This window comes from Pelodiscus sinensis, chromosome 12, assembly GCF_052426305.1.
Source record: "Pelodiscus sinensis isolate ZL-2025 chromosome 12, ASM5242630v1, whole genome shotgun sequence".
Classification (NCBI taxonomy): Eukaryota; Metazoa; Chordata; order Testudines; family Trionychidae; genus Pelodiscus; species Pelodiscus sinensis.
The window spans coordinates 22,933,928-22,946,392 of record NC_143063.1 but is presented as its reverse complement, the minus strand read 5'-3'; the positions used below and the strand labels follow the sequence as shown (position 1 = coordinate 22,946,392).

The window sequence follows — 12,465 nt, the reverse complement described above, 5'->3', positions numbered from 1 at the left end:
CATGCCTATATATATATTTTGCATCAGTTTTACTATATGGAAATACATAGTATTATAAAGTGTTTGATACATCTCCAAATATGGAAAACCAAAGTGAGCTAAATTCTGCAGTTTTGACACTATTTACATGCTGGGCGGAGGGGAATTTTTCACTGGGGAAATAAAGTAATTTGAAATTCAATATTCAATTGAAAATTCAACCCTGTGACAAATGTTGACACCACCACCACCAGACATATACCCCTTCCCCTCTCTCCATTCACAAGACACAAAGAACATGCATTTAGGGTTAATTGTATTTATCTGCTCTTTATATGACTTCAGTAATATTAACCAGTCCTCACATCATAGTCAGATGGTTAAGAATCTCCATTTTATAGATAATGGTAACGAGACACATAGTTGAAATGACTTGCCCAAAGCCTTACAGAAAAATCAGTGCACAGTCTGAATTAGAATTCAGGAGCTACTACAGATAAGGCACTATAAAAGAGCAAATTTAGTACAGCCGCTCTCTGAGTTACAGACCAACACTTGGTCTGTAACTCGAACTGTTCGTAACCCGGATCCCATAGAGTTACATGGCGACCGCGCTATTTGTAAGCGCAGATCGCTGTTCGTAACTTGGATCTGTATATACGACCGTTTTGGTCATAAGTGTGGATGGTTGTAAGTGGAGGTGGCCGTAAGTCGGGGAGTGGCTGTATGTGTGCTACTTTGGCAAAATTGTTAGTGTAAAAATGTTGACAATATATTCCTAGGTAAATTTCAATATGTATGAAATGTTCAAAATCAAAAAGCTCTTTGCCACCTACAAGTGTGTGTTAACTGAATGACAGATAAGATAAACGTGTCCTATTACATGTCACACAGACAGCACTGGGTAGTCATATTTTCATGTATCTACTGATTATGTTGTAACATAGCATATGCTGGGGCATTTATTTGTCTGTGCCCTGTTAAGAAATGAACAACATTTCTTTAAAGATAACAGTTGCATGTATACCTCAGAAGTTTACAACCTGGCCATCACAGAAAACTAGTTGAAAGGGTCATTATACAAAACATTAATTTTACCTGTTACTAAGAAACTTCTTAGAACTAAAGGACACAGAAGTTTAACTTACATCAGGTTATATTTTCATTTAAATTAAACAATCAGACTGGAGTAATTTTAATTTTTGTAGGAAGCCAATCAGAAGACCTCTTCCTAGCTCATCAGTGGAGATAATGGATGGCTGGGACATTATCAACCTAACATTCAGTGAAGGTGCCACCAGCTCTTTGTCTGTGTAGATTCTTGAGTTAGTACCCTTCCTATCTAATTGCTATCCTATCCTTATCTGCCTCTTTAACAATCCAATCTTTAGATGCTTCTAGGCTACCAGCTCTGCCTACTTGTTTTTCCCTGATATTTTTGTACCCTCTGCTCCTTGGTTCCTGCCCCTTTTTTCCCTTCCTCTCCTTTCCCTTCTCCCCTATTCATTTTGGGTCTGTACATCCTAAACTCAAAACTCTGATCATCTGAAGAAGTGGGCTGATCCCAGGAAAGCTCATGGTACCATCTACATGTTTTGTTATTCTATAAAATGCTACCAGACCATTTGTTGTTTTTAAGTGTATCCTGTACAGATTCACTCGGCTACCCCTGAAGTGTCAAGTTAAAGAGAACTTCTACAGTCACCTTTTAGTGATGGATAAGAGCATTAGTTTATATCCGGATTAATTCAATTACCTTATTTATACCATTATTTCAATTTCTACATAAACAGATAAGCATAAAAATAGGTTGCAAATCTGAATTACTTGACTTTACATGTGTTCTCTAAGTTTTTACAATTAAATAAACCACTTCCTCCTAAAGATTCATATTATCCCAAATGACTACATAATAATTTATAGACCTTAGAAGATACTCTACCACTATTTCCTGCACGTGCTTCATTAAAAGGGTTGTAAGTCAAATTCCTCAAACCTTCAGGCTCATTAGACACACTTTACAAGATTTAGAGGTGAGAAGAGGCTCCACCAAGCCTTTGATCATCAAGAGAGCTAGCTAGCCTCATTGCTCTATTTATCTGCTTATCCCATGATCCTTCCCATACTTTCTTTCATATTGAAACCAATGTGCAGAATGTCCTTCATGAGCTGCTAATTCACAAGCCACAACCTTAATTTAAATTCTCTCCTCCTCCCCCTCCCCACACACACTTTTGGGATGCAGCAAAGAAACAGTCTATTTCACACTGTTTAGCTTATGAGTGAATTGCTCATGGGAGAAAAGCGGTACCTACACTCAAATGGGGAATACAGTAGAAAGGACTGTATTGTGGACGGAGGGCATAGAAAGTGGAATTTATCATTTTTATCTTTAAATAAGCCACAAAGTAATTCATAAAATGTTTGCCTATTGTACAAATAGGAGCTATTTATCCCGCTTGTGTTTCTGTACTTTTGATCTGTCTGATGAGTGGTTATTGTATTTTGTCCATTACTACAGACTGTAATAATATATCACTACCAACTAGACAATGCTAATTTAAACTTTAAAGGAGAGGAAAGAAATGGAAGTGCAAACCGGAAGCGCTCATCTAGGACCATAGGGAAGAAGGGCGGAATAATAGACTCCCAGTCCAACCGTCCCCTGCCCCGGGAAGACGGGGTACGAGGATGTCCTCACCGGAACTGCCATACGGGATCCGATCACTGGCCCAGTTAGTCCAGCATCCCGTCTTTCACTGAAGCCCATAGAATAAGGATTCATGGAGGACGGGTGCTGGGAGGTGGCCGACGCTCCCCAGCCTTTGGTTCCACTGACACAGGGTTTAGCAGCTCTCCCCCACCCCCAAACCCGCTCGCTCCCAGACACGCTGCGTGCCCGGCCCTGCTGACCTTCGCCAGGCCGGCTGCGGGCTCCGAACTCGGCTCCACTCCCGCACCACAGACACAAAGCGCACGAGCCAACGAGGCCGGCCGCCGGGCTCACAAAGGGGCAGCCCGGGAGGCGGAGCGGCGCCTCCACCCTGCCCCCCGGGTCCCACGCATGGCCTCAAAACAAAACCCTTCGCCCGCAGGCGAGCTCCAGCCTGCCTCGGACCGGCCGCAGGGCTGAGCTCGCCTCCGCCAGGCGCGCAGGCGGGCGCCCGGACCCGAGCTCGCCTGAGGCTCACTTTCCCCAGCCACCGGGCCGGGGGCCTGGCGCTGGCCGGGGCTTCTTCCGCGCGCGCCCTCGCCCCTCGCGGCCTGGGGCCGGCTGCTCCCGGGAAGAGGAAGCCGGGCGCCGAGGCAGCGCTTAGGCCGCGGCGGGGCCTTGCCCCGAGTCTCCTCCGCAGCCGCAGCGCCTCTCCCGCTCCCCAGGCTCGGCCGGGGCCTCTCCCGGGCGCGGCGCCCGCCAGCCTCCCGCGGGGCCGCCCGGGCGGGGAAGGCCGCCGCGCGAGATCCCTGCCCCTCAGCGAGCGCCCGGCCGCTCTCCCGCCCCGCTCACCTGTGGGCGCTGGGCGGGACCACGCTGCAGGCGGCCTGGCTCCCCCTCTACCGTCCCGGCTGCGGGGCGACTCGCTGCGAGGCTCTCGCCGACACGGCTGGGGCCCGGCCCGACCGACGAACCAACCGCTCGCTCCTTCCCTCCCGCCCGCCGCCGGCCGAGAAGACACCGCCACGCACGGGAGCGCGCCGGCCGCGATGCACAGTCCGCCAGCAAGGCGCGCTCCCGCTCCAGACGCGGGCGGCGGGGGCGCGCACCCGGGAGCGGCCCTGCGCGCACGCGCGCCGGGCTTGCTGCTTTCTCATAGGTCCCTACGACAGCCGCCGCCAGGCTCCGGGAAGCCGCTGGTGACCTCATCGCGGGCCCGATCCCAGCGGCACCTGAACGCTCCGGCCCGCCGGACCCCAAAACAGCTGACAGGGCTCCCAGCAGCCACTCCCAAGGGAGCATTAACCATGTGATCCCAGCAGTTCCCGTCCCCCAAAACAGGGGTGACGGGGCTCTGCAGACCACATACTTAGGACCCCGGCATCCCCCGCCCCCCAATTCCCTGAGGGTCCCTCCAGCCCCACCACTGTTTTATTCTTATCACTTATTAGGGCAGAGGAGCCCATGAAGGGCAGCCTTGTCACCTTTTCTGCCACGTGGGGCTGTAAAGTTGTTTCTGCCCTACAGTGTCTTGACACGATGACTGCTGTGTCTCTCTCCACCCCCAAGTCATGCAGTATTCTTGGGGTCTCAACAGACGGATAGAGCTCTCTGAAGATATAAAATTGATACTTGCATCTTCATCTGCAAGAATGAGCCACGGATACCCACATTTCCGGATACCTACATTGGTGGATGCTTATGACGCACCTGAGCCGCTGTAGACAGGAGGGCTACGTCTAGACTGCCATGATTTTCCGCAAATGCTTTTAACGGAAAAGTTTTCCGTTAAAAGCATTTTTCGAAAAGAGCGTCTAGATTGGCACGGACGCTTTTCCACAAAAGCACTTTTTGCGTAAAAGCATCCATGCCAATCTAGACGCGGTTTTGCGCAAAAAAGCCCTGATCGCCATTTTCGCAATCGGGGCTTTTTTGCACAAAACAAATCACAACTGTCTACACTGACCCTTTTGCACAAAAGGGACTTTTGCCCGAATGGGAGCAGCATAGTATTTCCGCAAAAAGCACTGATTTCTTACAGTAGGAAGTTAGTGCTTTTGCGGAAATTCAAGCGGCCAGTGTAGACAGCTGGCAAGTTTTTCCGGAAACGTAGCTGATTTTCCGGAAAAACTGGTCAGTCTAGACACAGCTGAGCTGCTCCAGACACCGGGAGCAACTCATGCCTATAGCTGCCCAGGCCTGCCATGGGCAGGGGCATCTGAATTACCTAGGCTGCTGCAGATGGGTTGTTATGGATGCATGGATCAGCCCCTGCCTGTGATGTGCAAGGCCTTCTGGCAGGCAGAGAACTGCTCCAGTCCCCACCAGTTAACCAGGACCTGTAAGCATCTCCTGTTAAGAGTGATGCTTACTGGTTAATCTTTCACATCCCTAATTCCCAGATAACCCCATATGTCCTCAGGTCACTACCCATGTCCCTCTTCTGTATTTGGCTTTGCATTTGTTCTGCTACTCTTATTGTCTCATTTTAATTACTGTATTTACTTGTTTTCTGTGATCAGGTATGTCTACATAGCAAATGAAGCTATGATTATCATGCAGTCTACACATGTACCCAGAATACATACATGGCAGCTTTGTGTTAAGACAGCTAGCCAGAGCTGAACCTGTGCCATCACATCTTCACTGCTATTATTTCCTGTCCTAACTAGATCAAAGCTTGCACAGGTGTGCCTACCTGCATTATTATTATACCTTTATTCACTGTATGTGCTTACCCTCTTCAGTTCTGCTAAGACAAAAATATATAATATTCCTGAGTTGTAAGCATATTAGTTGCTTCAACTTGCTAATTACATAATAGCACTCAAGTGTGATGTAAAAAATTCATTAAAAGAGCCTTGTGTCAAGGATCTTCATCCTGCAACAGACCTGTACAGGCAAATCTTTATATGGGTGTCTGCATGAATCTAGGGCCTTAGCTCAGGGTCCAGATTAAGGAATTTATAGGCAATGGACATAGGCCCTACATTAATCCCTTATTATAAGCACAAAAAAGGTTGTGCTGATTTATTTCAATCAATTCTGAAACCAATGTAGTTAAATTCGTAGAATTATGGGGTTGGAAGAAACCACAGGAGGTCATTGAGTCCAACCCCCTGCTAAAAGCAGAACTAATTCCAACTAAATCATCCCAGCCAGGATGATTTGTCAAGCGTGGAATTTAAAAACCTCTAGGGATGGAGATTCCATCACCTCTGTAGATAACCCTCCTTACTGAAATAGTGTTTCCTAATATGATATCCAACCTAAACTTTCCTTACTGCAACTTAAGACCATTGAGAACAGCCTCTCTCCATCTTCTTTGGAACCCCCCTTCAGGTCGTTGAAGGCTGCTATCAAATCCCCCCTCACTTTTCTGCAGACTAAACCCAGTTCCCATCCTCCTCTCCTCCACATCCACTTGTTTATTTTAAAAGAAATTATTTTGGTATAAAGTCAAACACTTGAAAGTTAAGAAATGCAAGAATTAAAATTGCCATGCAATCTTAATGCAGGCTCCTCTGTGCATATCCAAAATGATAGTCTGTAATTACATGATTACATACTGTTTTTTCCATAGGACCCTTATCTCATTCACTGGAACTGTGAAACTGTCCTTAAACAGGGGGCTAATGCATGAATTATTTTTTCTCATGCTTTTTCATTTATAGTAATCTTTGGCTTTACTTGTAACAATAGAAGATACATTTTCAGACAAATGTGATTTTTTGTGATGTCAAAATAGGAAAAAAGAGAAAAAGTAGTTCACACTAATTTACAATGCATTCATCACCTCCACCCTGCATCTAACTATAGTCGCACCCTTCATTTCATCTCCATTTGCTGCCTTATTCTCCAATCCTGCAAATAAGCATATGAGTAATTTTACACAGATTAGTCGTCCCTTTTGGCTCGAAGGAACTACTGATACATTTCAAGTTATGGCTGTATGGTTATGGTTGCAGGACAGGGACCTTAGTATCAAGTCTTTCTTTAATGAAGACAATGGCAAAATTCCTACTGATACTATTTGGAGCAGTCCCTTCCACAGTCACTTTGCATGGGCCTAATTTTGCAAATATACACACACATGCTTAGCTTAATTCACATGAGAATTCTCTTGACTTGAAAGGACTATTGACATGAACAAAGTAAAAAATGAACATGAGCACAGGCAGAATCAGGGACTATGGTTGGCTTAAGGGGCACCATCCAGCTATGCAAAATGCGTAGCTGGATTCAGCTTACCTTAAGCCAACCCACCACAGTGTTTATACTGCCGGAAGCCGACAGGAGCACATGTTTCCTTATGCCTCACAGAGGGTATGTCTACACTACCCCGCTAGTTCGAACTAGGGTGGTAATGTAGGCATACCGCACTTGCAAATGAAGCCCGGGATTTGAATTTCCCGGGCTTCATTTGCACAAGCGGGGAGCCGCCATTTTTAAAACCCCGCTGGTTCGAACCCCGTGCAGCGCGGCTACATGGGGCTCGAACTAGGTAGTTCGGACTAGGATTCCTATTCCGAACTACCGGTACACCTCGTGGAAGGAGGTTGCTAAGAAGGCCAGAGAGTCTGTTTCTTGGTGGGAGAACATATTTGGCTGGGTCCCTTCCATATTTGGCCTTGGGGGATTAAGACAGTTTTTCTGGTCCCTTTGTGTCATATTGCTGGCTGTTAGCTTTGTGCTGTGCCTTGTCTGCGGCATTGTAAAAAACCTCACGAACCGCATCTCCGCTCTACCCATCTCCACGCCTGAAAAAGAGGGGCTGCTTGCCTTTAAGGAAGCGGAGACGGATGAGGAGGTGGAGGTCGAGGTCTTCCCAGACGTGGCTATGGCCACGGGGGCATGTTAGAGAAAAAAAACTGCTCCTCCCCAGTAAAAAAGTTTGTCCAGGCCGCTCTTGCTATAGTGGGCTGCAGTACTCCTTGGGAGAATCCGGCCACACTCTTCCTGCATACCATTGCCTTTAGAAAAAGGGAAGGTGTGAAAAGGGGAAAATAGCTTTAGACTCTCTGACTTGTCACCTTGGCGTGAGAACTGCGGGGCTTACCTGGTTGCATAAAACCTGCACAGTTTTGGCCCAACCCCTGGGACACAGACCCCCCACTTGGTGACTGTTGGACCATATATGATAATATACAAGCACGGGAAAGTTATGTGCAGACTTGGGGATAAATACCCATCACACAGTTCGCTCGAGGAGGTCTTTGCAACACATATACCACCGTGCGTGTGCCTTCCCGTATACTCCAAAGCGCTGCTGGCCTGATCAACCGACTAGCCAAGGCCTTCACAACCAAACCAATATCTTTGAAATGTTCCATGTGCTGTGTAAGTTGGTATGTATGATTTGATTTTTTTTGTTGTATAAGCTTAGTGTTGTAGTTGTTTTTGGTAGTACATAGATTTTGTAGTTATCACTGTTATTTAATTAGTGTAGCTGGATATCTTTAGAATACAGACTATTCCCCTTGCCATTCCCATCCTTATATTTCTGACACGTTTGACTAGAAATCGTAGAATAAATATAATAAATACTGTAAATTCATTATTAACACGGTATATTAAAAATCTTACAATAAATACTATAAATTCATCACTGTCATAAATAAATATCTTTTATTTGTTAAAACGGTCCACCTGGTTCTGTCCTTCCCCCCCTTGGGTATGCATCATCGGACCTGTGATTCTTGCGACATGCAGAACTTACACACTAGGGGTTGCCAGAGGTAACAATAAATCTGCAAATGAAGCACGGGCAATGGGACATCAGAAAATTTGAGTAAAGCCATACACCAATGCCCACAACAATGGGGAAACTAATAACCTCACCATTGTAATAACAGCCGACTGCCCAGTCATCCGCTGGTGCCAGGTGCCCAAAGCCTAGAAGGCCTTGAGAATACCTGGAAAGAATTATGTAGTTGCATGGGATTCCCCATCCTTAATGGAAGACATTTTTAAGCCATGCTGCCGGTCCTCATCTCGGAAATGTTTTACAGCTACTGGGTTGAGGTGCACACCCCATCTGAAGGGGGTAAATAAGCAATGTGAATGGGTGTGGTCCTATATGGGAAAGAATATTACCAGCCTAACAAACCAAATTAGAGACTGCCTCACTCATCAGTGGCAGGAATTAGTTGATAACATTACAGGGTGGTTTGGTGCTGGTAACTCAGTCAGCCACACCTATGCCCTAGCACATCAGGCAGAGAAACACAACCGTATTGAATCAAGAATAGCAAATGTAGTAATATCAAATGCCCGTGGAGAACTGGATACTAGCAAGGCTGATTGGTTAATCTTAAACAGCCTAAAGGATTTATCAAGCTCTGTGTCCACCTTGCTAGACATAACCAAGTACTTGGACCAGAAATTAATCAGGTTATTGATAAATAGTACCAAATAAAGGAGCTGAAAGATAAATGTTAAAGGATGGGGTAAGCTCCAGCTATCACCGCACAAGTAATTGTAACAGACTTCTTGGATGGCCAAGTCCACCCAGCCCTTACCATGTGCATAATGGTCCCTCAATGACCGTTGATGGAATGCGGCTCTACCGTATTCCACCAATGACAGGTAACCTAGCATGGGATCTGGAGTGGCACTACGGCAGTAAGTAGCGAGAGGAGGGTCTATTGACCTTGCAGACAGAAATCAAGGAGTTGGTGGCCGAAGCCCAGAGATGCATTCAGAAAGGCCAACAGAGGTATACTCAGATAGGGGAAACTGTGATACATGCTAATGCCAAGTACCCAAAGGCCCTGAACCAGGCAGTGGAGGTTAAAGCTGTGATCATGGGAAGCACCATCTCGGGGAATGAGATACCCTGGGAATGGATTTGGGTGTTGTTTTGCCAAATTATGTGGGTGTATTGATTATAACATTCCTACTGGTACCGGTGCTCTACTGACAGTTCCAGAGTAAGCTAAAACATTAAATTATTGTATTTAACCTGGCAGGTTTATGAACCCTGAGGTTAAGAGGAGGGACTGTAGGATGAAAATTTCTGAGGCAGGCTATGATATTTTGTTAAGAAAATCTGTTCTGAATTGGAGTCTGGGACTAGTACACACACACAGTACTTAATGGATTCCCCCCCCACACACACACACATCTAGCCCAAGGTGGAAGACAGGACATGACACATTCAGTGATGCTAGGCACAACTGTGCCATTGTTAAGTATTCCTAATGTCTCTGTTTTAATCCCCAGATGGAACACATCCTGCAGAGATACCTTCTTGAAGCTGAAACAAAAAACAGGACTATGTAGCACTTTAAAGACTAACAAGATGGTTTATTAGGTTAGCAACCTCCTTGATATCATCAATAATCTGTGTTACATTTTGCTCAATAGACTTAATTTCCATACAACATTTACCTGCAAACTGAGGGTAGCTGTTGCCTAACTAGCAACAAAACCCAGATTCCTTTAACAACAAATAATCTAAAGCTAAACGGTTTTGCATTACATACACGTGCATTTCTTCTACCTTTTGATTAGTAAGAAGCAAGGCATTAGCAGTCTTATTGCCAAGTCTTTCAATGCTAATGCCAAGGGCTCGAACTTCCTCTTGCAAAATCAAATTGCCTACGGGTATGTCTACACTACCCCCCTAGTTCAAACTGGGGGGGGGGTAATGTAGTCATACGGAGTTGCAAATGAAGCCCGGGATTTGAATTTCCTGGGCTTCATTTGCATAAAGCCGGCTGGCGCCATTTTTAAATGCCGGTTAGTTCGGACCCCGTGCCGCGCGGCTACACGCGGCACGGACTAGCTAGTTCAGATTAGGCTTCCTAATCCGAACTAGCTGTACGCCTCATGGAATTCAAATCCCGGGCTTCATTTGCAACTCCGTATGACTACATTACCCCCCCTAGTTCGAACTTGGGAGGTAGTGTAGACATACCCTACGGGGTTAAATGTGACCACAGCCTGTGCGGTTTTACTAAACCAGCCCTCAATTGACTTCCAAATGTCCCAAGATCCACGTTTTTGTCGATGGGTGAAGCGGGGATGTTCATCTCTCGCGTAGGAGTAGATGTCTCCTCCCTCAATTTGGACGTAGCCAAGGGTGCAGCGTCCTATGGCGCATGCAGGAAGGGTGGCGTGGGCTTGGTTGTTGCAAATCCAGAAGTGTCCAGGGCGGAGTGCATTGAGCTTCGAAAAAGCCGGTGTGTTTGGCTTTTGGTGGTCCATTAGAAAGGTAGTGAGGTCGTACTCATTGTCCTCATTGCCCTAATACCAGGGAATGGGAACCGGGTCGCCGTATTCGTGGCCGTTCGTTTCCGTATGAATGCAAGAAATAGACAGGTTAACAAGTTCCCTAAATATGGCATTAGCGGAGATAAAGGGATATGTCCATGAGGTGTTCTCCTCAGGGGAAATAAAGGCAATGGAGGTAAGGTTGGGTGGGAAACTGTGGTCCGGGACATTAACAAACTGAGAGGTGACGTTACTGCTGGAACTGTTAAATAGTCCATATGGACTAAGGAACCAGGTGCAGCCTGACTGATTACCAACAAAAACAGGCTGGTGCTTAGGATCTTCGGGGCAACGAAATGAAGCTACCACTGGGGGAGGGAACTCCCAACAGAACGTGCCTGGTGGGGCTAAGGTGGGGTGACTCGAGAGGGTGGTAAGAGTGGGAGCCCGGGAATTAGGGCACAGCTGTCGGCGCACGTCCAGGCCCCAGTCGGTCCCCTTAAGTGGGTCCGACATATTTAGAAAAATGGGCCGAACTAAAAACGGCGTGTCAGACGATGCAATCGGTGTGGTTGCTGGTTACCGCATATGCAGTGGCCCAAAGCTCCACAGTGTTGGTGACACTTTTCTGGCCCTCTCCAGATGGTAGAGTCGCAAACAGCATCTATGATAAAACACATGGTGGCTCAGTTACCACGGAACTGGCCCAAGTCAGTTAGTTACATCTGCTTAACCAGTTATGGTGGGCCAGCAGATGGCACCCAGAGTTGCTAACCAGCACCCAATACGTGTTGGGGTACTTGGCAGGACCCTGGATGACGGCCTGCTGTGGATGCCGTTTCCCATCGTGGGCGGGGATGCAGACCCATACTAGGTCATCTGCTTTAAATCGGGGTGTCCATGGCCCTTGAGGCTGGGGCTTAAGGTCTGGCCACCAGCTGCACTGCTCATTAAGATTGATTAGCGTAGGCTATAGGTGGAGATGCCAGCTTTTAAAGTCGCTTCCTTTCAAGGAAGTGCGGAGGGTAGTCTTTAGGATCCCGATTTTACGCTCCACCATGCCATTACTTTGGGGATGATACTGCAAGTGGACGTGGTGAGCAATGTTAAACTGTAGGAAAAACTGCTGTAAAGCATTTGACTGGAACGGGGGGCCCCCATCTGTTTGAACTTGTCTGGGCACTCCCCAAGCGGCCAAGAGGTCCAGCAAGGCATTAGTAAGCGTGCTGGCCGGGGCGCAGCATAAAGGCTTGCACCATGTTTGGCGGGACCCAAGATCTACAACCACATCGCCCTTTGGGTACTGTTTGGTGCCGGGAAGAGGTCCAATGAAATTAACTTGCCACACCTGACCTGGTACAAACTTTTTGGAGGAAAAGGCCCCTGCACAATGGGATACTGTACCCAGGTGTTTATGCTCCTGGCATTTTGGACACTGGCATGCTGCCTGCCTCCAGCTAGCAACCATAAGATCGGGAGGACCTACGCAAGCTCGATTATAACGGCGGTAGTTTTTGTCCATGCTAAAGTGTTCCCACTCTTTGTGGAGCCAGATGGCCAGGGGTTCAGTGCTCGCCTTTGTCATAATTGGGAATCGTAGCACTGACAGTGCTTAC

The 12,465-nt window shown here is 47.0% G+C and overlaps 1 protein-coding gene across 6 annotated transcripts in view; it reads right to left on the bottom strand.

Annotated features, from left to right (window-relative positions):
- The window catches only part of SIAH1 (siah E3 ubiquitin protein ligase 1), a 30,605-nt gene extending 26,870 nt beyond the window's left edge, over nucleotides 1–3,735 (bottom strand). For 2 of the 6 annotated variants that reach the window (XM_075940224.2, XM_075940222.2), the window contains exon 1: nucleotides 3,485–3,735. The gene's annotated coding sequence lies outside the window, so the exon portion shown is untranslated. Of the gene's footprint in view, nucleotides 1–2,892; nucleotides 3,380–3,484 lie in introns of those variants that run through there. The other 4 variants (XM_075940223.2, XM_075940221.2, XM_075940226.2 and 1 more) reach the window with 3 other exon arrangements.
- Between the last annotated feature and the right edge of the window lie 8,730 nt (nucleotides 3,736–12,465).